The sequence below is a fragment of the Vigna umbellata genome, chromosome 4, assembly GCF_029865625.1.
Source record: "Vigna umbellata cultivar VRB3 chromosome 4, Vumbellata_1.0, whole genome shotgun sequence".
Lineage (NCBI taxonomy): Eukaryota > Viridiplantae > Streptophyta > Magnoliopsida > Fabales > Fabaceae > Vigna > Vigna umbellata.
This window is the reverse complement of record NC_142168.1, coordinates 15,856,770-15,863,318: the sequence shown is the minus strand read 5'-3', so window position 1 is coordinate 15,863,318 and position 6,549 is coordinate 15,856,770.

Here is a 6,549-nt window from a genome sequence, read left to right as displayed (position 1 = left end):
AATCGGCAAGTATGACCGAATCGTTTCAAGTAATAAACTCGGTAAGACCAAGTATCGTTCTCCCAAAGGACTCACGGCCTAGTTTAGTTATGTGATTTGTTGATTAGCTAAGACTTAAGAACGAAATAATTGGATTTTACTATGCAAAAGACGAAAATAAACATGTATGCATGAGGTTTATCAATGGCTAAAACAAAAGACAAGCACTTTCAATGAAATATATTGATGAATATGTTGTTGGGGGTCAATTTCATCTTATCAACTCTCATATATTTTAGGAATTCAACATTCAAGTCATCATTGTTAATGCCACTCTCTAAATTACCTTTCAAGAAGGCTTCTCCCTAATTACGAGTTCATACAATTCCTAGCATTCCTAATAATTAGTTTTTTTAGCACAGGAGCTTAAGGCAACCAATATACTATTGGGAGAAATTCCCCGGATCTAGACTTCCTTGTACGTTCCCGTATCGACAAAATCAATAATCATGCATTGAATGAGTTAAACAAAACAAGCATTGAGCAAAGAGGAAAAACCCTAACTAATGATGAAAGAAAGCATAAGTCTTAGATTAAGATGCAAGCACAAATTCCATATATGAAAGAATGAAAGAGATAGAAAAACCCGAGAAAGAGAAGAGGAGAGCTGTCACCATCTCCCAATCTACCCCCAAGGGGTGAAAAAGAGAGTGTTTGCTTCGTCTCTACCAAAGATACAAACCCTAGGACGTGCAAGTCCTTAAATAGGGCATAAAAATAACATAAAACAAGTCCAAGCCCATAAAAACAAAAGAAAACCGGTCCAAGCCCACTTAGAATGGCGCTCAGCGGTACTTTACCGATGAGCGGTAATACCGCATGATCCATTTTGCCTCCAGCTGCTGTTTTTGCCCCTCAGCGGTGATTTTGGCACCTAAAAAGTGCCGTTCAGCGGTATTTTACCGCTCAGCGCCACTCGGTCACACGTTTTCTGCGTTCTGGTTGGTTTTTCAGCATTCTGGTTGACTGGTTGACTTTTCTGGTTGACTGGTTGACTTTTCTGGTTTCTGGTTGACTTTTCAGCACTCCAATCATTCGGTATTTCAATTCTTCTTTCAAATCATTCAATTAGCCTACAAAATGAAGGGAATCTTGCACAAAACCATTAAATTCACTTTCAACTCTCTTATTCTCAAAACTAAAGCAAAAATATGAGTTCAAGCTAGTTTCTAAGTCTTAAAGGTTGCTTTTGGTATCAAATTTAAGCATAAAAATAATGGTTTTTCAACCGTTATCAAGCAGCCTTCCACAACTCGTACCTAGCAGGTGCAGGTGCTAGGTTCGGCGACTCAAGTCCCAAGGCATCCGCTCTAGACTTTCTCAGTTTCTTCTCCAGTTTTGCATATCCACCTCGTGATAACAAGTGGGGTGCGTCGTTTAGCCTTTGTCTTTCTTGGGCGGCTAACCTTTTACCTTGTGAAACCATGTATATAAGTAAGTGTAAAATCGTAAAATCTCAATGAAAGACGATCTTAAGAAACATACCTTCCATTCCTCAGACTCTCTAGATGCACGAAACTACATCCAATCCTCCTTTGTGAAGGTATAATGCTGACATGGATTTTCAAGTTGTCAGACTTAGCATTTTGTTCAACGTATTGCAAGAACTTCGAAACACCCTTATCATATTCTTCACTGATGCGACGTTCGTTCATCCAGCTTCGATCCATACTATGTTCGTAAAATCATCAGTTTAAGTTTTTTAACTCTCACAAGGTTAGGCCCTACCCATTCAAAAAAATTAATTTTCATAATTTGCTCAGACACGTGCATTGAAGTCTACATCATAAAATTGATAAGATTTAGGCAGCATTTCGCATTGGTCTCCGAAATACACGAAATGAGAGTAGTAAACGATGACCACAATCAAATATGCATCCGGAGAACAACACAAGTACTGAACCGAAATTTTATCAATCTTATCCGTAAACTCCAATTGACATCTTATTGTAAATTATGAAAATTAATTTTCTCAAACTGTCCAATCGGACAATTCAAAATTTAACACAAACGATTAAAAGATTAATCGTTTGTGTTAAATTTCAAACGGGAACTAATACATGCATATTCAAAATCCAATAACACATGCACACTTTAGAGTAAAAAACATGCATACACAAAACCCAATTACATGCATACAAAAATTTATCAATAACAACAAGCTAACCTGAAAAGTAGATTCGAAATGAAAGGGAGGGAAATCGAGGAGGGAACGGCCTAACACCTCGCCCAAAAACAGTTAAAGAAGCCGCCCAAGAACACGCAAGAGACTGCACAAAAACGGACCGAAAACGATTTTTAATCGGTTCAAATCAAAGATATTTCATCACAGAGCAATGTAATCGGATTGAAAGTCAATTTAAACGGTCCAAAAGAGAGAAAACGCACCTGGAAAATCAATGGCAGACAGCGTTCGCGGGGGGACGACGATGAACAGTGAGCGTACTGCTCGCGGGTTCGCGTTTCGCATATTAATACTATGAGACGTCCGGCACTCTGGGCCCCGGACGTCTATAATAGTATAGACGTTCGGCCCGTCACTAATATGACGTCTATGGTAATTTAAAATTGATATTCACGGGGGGTTTTAGACGTCCGTGGCGGGGGGCACGGACGTCTATAATATTATAGACGTCCGTGGGAGGGGGCGGACGTTTAAGGGGCTAAACAATTGAACGTTTCAACTCCCCATGTCAGCCCCTTAAACGTCCGTCCTGGGAGGGGGTGGACGTCTATAATATTATAGACGTCAGCCCCCTCCCAGGACGAACGTTTAAGGGGCTGAACAACTGAATGTTTCAACTCCCCATGTCAGCCCCTTAAACGTCCGTCTTGGGAGGAGGCGGACGTCTATAATATTATAGACGTCCGTGGGAAGGGGGCGGGCGTTTAAGGGGCTGAACAAAATCAACGCTTCAACTCCCCATGTCAGTCCTAAAACGTCCGTCCTGGGAGGGAGCGGACGTCTATAATATTATAGACGTCCGCCCCCCCACCAAACGGACGTTTAGGGTGCTGATAGGGTGGTTGGATTTGTCAGCACCCTAAACGTCCGTTTGGGGGGGGGGGGGCGGACGTCTATAAGATTATAGACGTCCGCTCCCTCCCAGGACGGACGTTTTAGGGCTGACATGGGGAGTTGAAGCGTTGATTTTGTTCAGCCCCTTAAACGTCCGCCCCCCTCCCACGGACGTCTATAATATTATAGACGTCTGTCCCCCCTCACAACAGACGTCTAGAGTTTCACTTATTTACGAATATGCCACGGGTCAATTATTTACGTTGGGCCTTTTGTGCACGGACGTCTATGGGGGGACGTTAAAAGCCAATTCTGCACTAGTGCACATATGTTGTCTTTGGTTGCTATACTAACTCAAACTTGTAGAATTAAAAGATTATATATTAGGAAGTTAACAACGAACACGGAAAAGTGTCAAAATGCTATTGGATCATTTAAAATAATATTATTTTGAAAAAGTTAGCATGCAAGGGTATTGGAAATTGGTTTCCAGTTTTCATTCTCTCTACTCTCCACTTTCATTTTCATTTTCTGCATCGTGTGGTTCCTTTCTTTTCTCTCTCATAAAGCAAGTTCATTTTTTTCCGTGAGACTCCGTTAAAGTAATGGAAAATTCAGGTGAAAAGTTATTCCTTTTCTCATTTGCATTGTTCGTTTCTCCTTTCCTCTCTCTTTTTTCACTTATTCCATTTTGATTTACCCTTTAGCATTTTTAATGTACCCATTTCCATTTGCATTTTACCCTTTGATTATTGATTTATTTTTCATGCAATTGAATGTGTGTCATCCTTTCGAAAAGAAATATGTTGGTGATTTGAATGAAAGATTGATCCCGCACCAGAGGAAGTTAATTGCAAAGACACCATTCAGTTGGTTTTTTGAATGGACGTTTTTCGTAGTATCGATAAATAAAATCAATCATTCACCTAAAAAATGGAATAAATCACGTAAAAACACACCCAATATCATCCAAAAAGACATAAAAAATGACCTTGGGGAGTCAAGTTCTTCCAACTAGCAAGTCACATATTACTTTTTGTATAAACCAATAATTAGCCCTTAGTAATCGATTACAGGAAGTAATCATTATCCAGGCATAACTTGGACAAAAATGGTCATAAACTTCACCTACCTTGGAAATTACTTTCTTGCAGTATTTGTTATAGGAAATTACTTAATATTTGGAGGCTTATGTAACTTTATGCTTCCCATTACTTATATTTCTTCAAACATTTACGAGAGGTATAGTTATCATTTAGTCATTCTCCACATTTGCTCATCAAAAAATTGTTCCACTTGTATTCATTACATTATGCTAATATCATAACTAATCCACCCTTTTTAATCAATTGACGAAATGAAAGTAAATGTCAGTTGGTTGAATTGAATAACCTAATAACTTTCATTCTTACGACCAATTCAATCATATAAATACTAAGGACTAAGGTTCTTTGAGAGGGTACATATTGGTGTCAATATTGTTGTCATGGATTCTTAAGTGAGTTCATCACTTAAAGTCAACTTATACATAACTGAAATCACAATTTACACGCTATAAGTACTTATAATTTGGATAATATACTTTGATAACATTTTTTTTACAACATTTTAACACCATTTACGTGTCATTCTGTGATTGGTCCATGTTAGTATTTATGATTATTATTATTGATTGTGGAGTAATTTTGGACCAATCACATAATGAGACGTAAATGATGTTAAAATGTTGTCAAAAAAATATTGTCAAAGTATCATTATCCTTATAATTTTAAAGTTTTTGAACAATAATATTTATTTAATTCTTGATTGTGTTTCCGATGACAATATTTCAGTTTCAAAAGCCTTTCTTTTGTCAGATATTGAACTTATCTTCTAGTTATGCGGATGGAAAATTAAGGACAACTCTTAACATGGTGAAAAAGTGCAATTTAAAAATTCCATGTTACATAGAAAAACAGAAGTGTGGTCAAAAGGATTGGTACTTTTGGGGTGTAATTTGTAACCACAACATTGGCAGTAATGTTGCTATTGGGTGAAACTTGGAGAAGCTTGTTGGAGAATACTTAGGTTAAGTGGACTTGCAAAAGTTAAAATATTGGTTGCAAAATTCTCTAGAGGTTAGTATACTAGTTCAAGAACCGGCACAGGTTAGATTACTTGTTGAAAAACATGCAGATTGAGATTTACTGATCTCAAGAAGATGTGAGAAAACTCAAACACTTAATTAATTCAGTGTTTGATAAAATTACGATTGGCTCCAAGCACTTTTCACTAAAATTAAGAGATAAAAAAGAAAATTTACAGTGTTTGTTTGTGGTTGGATCTATTAGTTTGTTATGTTTGCGTAGTGATCTGGTTCATATGTGTACTCATGCAATGGCTGGTGTTGTAGCTTCTGAAATTTGTTATAGAAATGGAAATACTTAGTTGATATAGCTTGTGTATGTAAAGAGCCTGGTTTTATTGTTTTTTTTCAGCCTATTCAAAATATTCATTCCACCCTTGAAAATGTTAGTTCCATTTGGTGAAATGTTTCTGGCTGTAAAAATCCTACTTTAAAAATAAGATACTATTTTTTAATGACAATTGTTTTTTTAAAAAATAAATAATATAGTGTAACAAGCTGCTCCAATTGTAAATTGCATAAATTTGTAAAATTAAACATCACCAGTCAACCAATTGGACAGAAAGAACTGAATTATTTAAATTTTGAATTTGCTTTTAACCAAATTGGATCTTTTAATAATTGGTGTAACAAAATTGAATAAAATAAATAAAAAATTTGTTAATTAAATCTAATTTTATCTTAATTGATGTTTAAGATTTTATTATCATTTTAAAAGACCCTTCCTTTAACTTGCCATTGAAATTAACAAAATAGATGTACACCTTTGATTTCAGTTAAATCCCAGTCTGATATTTTCGTGTTGGGGAAGGAGAGGAGGAACGTCTTTCGTGTTTCGTCTTGGCGAAGCACACCTGTTGTCTTACGTCTTGGGCAAGCACTGTTAGGAGGTTGGATGCAAAACCAACATGCCTCTGTGGTCACAAAGCAGTGTTTTGTATTGCGAGAACCCCTAAAAACAAGGGAAAAAAATTCTGGAGTTGCCCTAACTTCAAGGTCAGTTTGATATAACCATAAATCTATGTCTATTTATTTGGGTTTTGGCGAAGGAGTGTGTGTTGTTGTTGAACAGGGTGGGAGTGGAGAATTGGTTGGTTGCAACTTCTTTGAGTGGTGCATTGAAGAAGGAAATGAAGGAAATGGGCTAAATGTAGAAGAAAGGATTCGTAGTGTAAGAAATGAAGAATTGGGTGTGATGAGCATGGAAGACAATGTGTTGCAGATGGAAGAAAGATATGGTGAAAAGATCAGACTGGGTTTTATAGAGAAAAGTTTAGTTAAGTTGGATAAGTGGTTGAAATTGTTAGTGGGGATGATGTTTGTCATATTTGTTTTGAATGTAATTGTATTAGCAATGTTGGTGAAA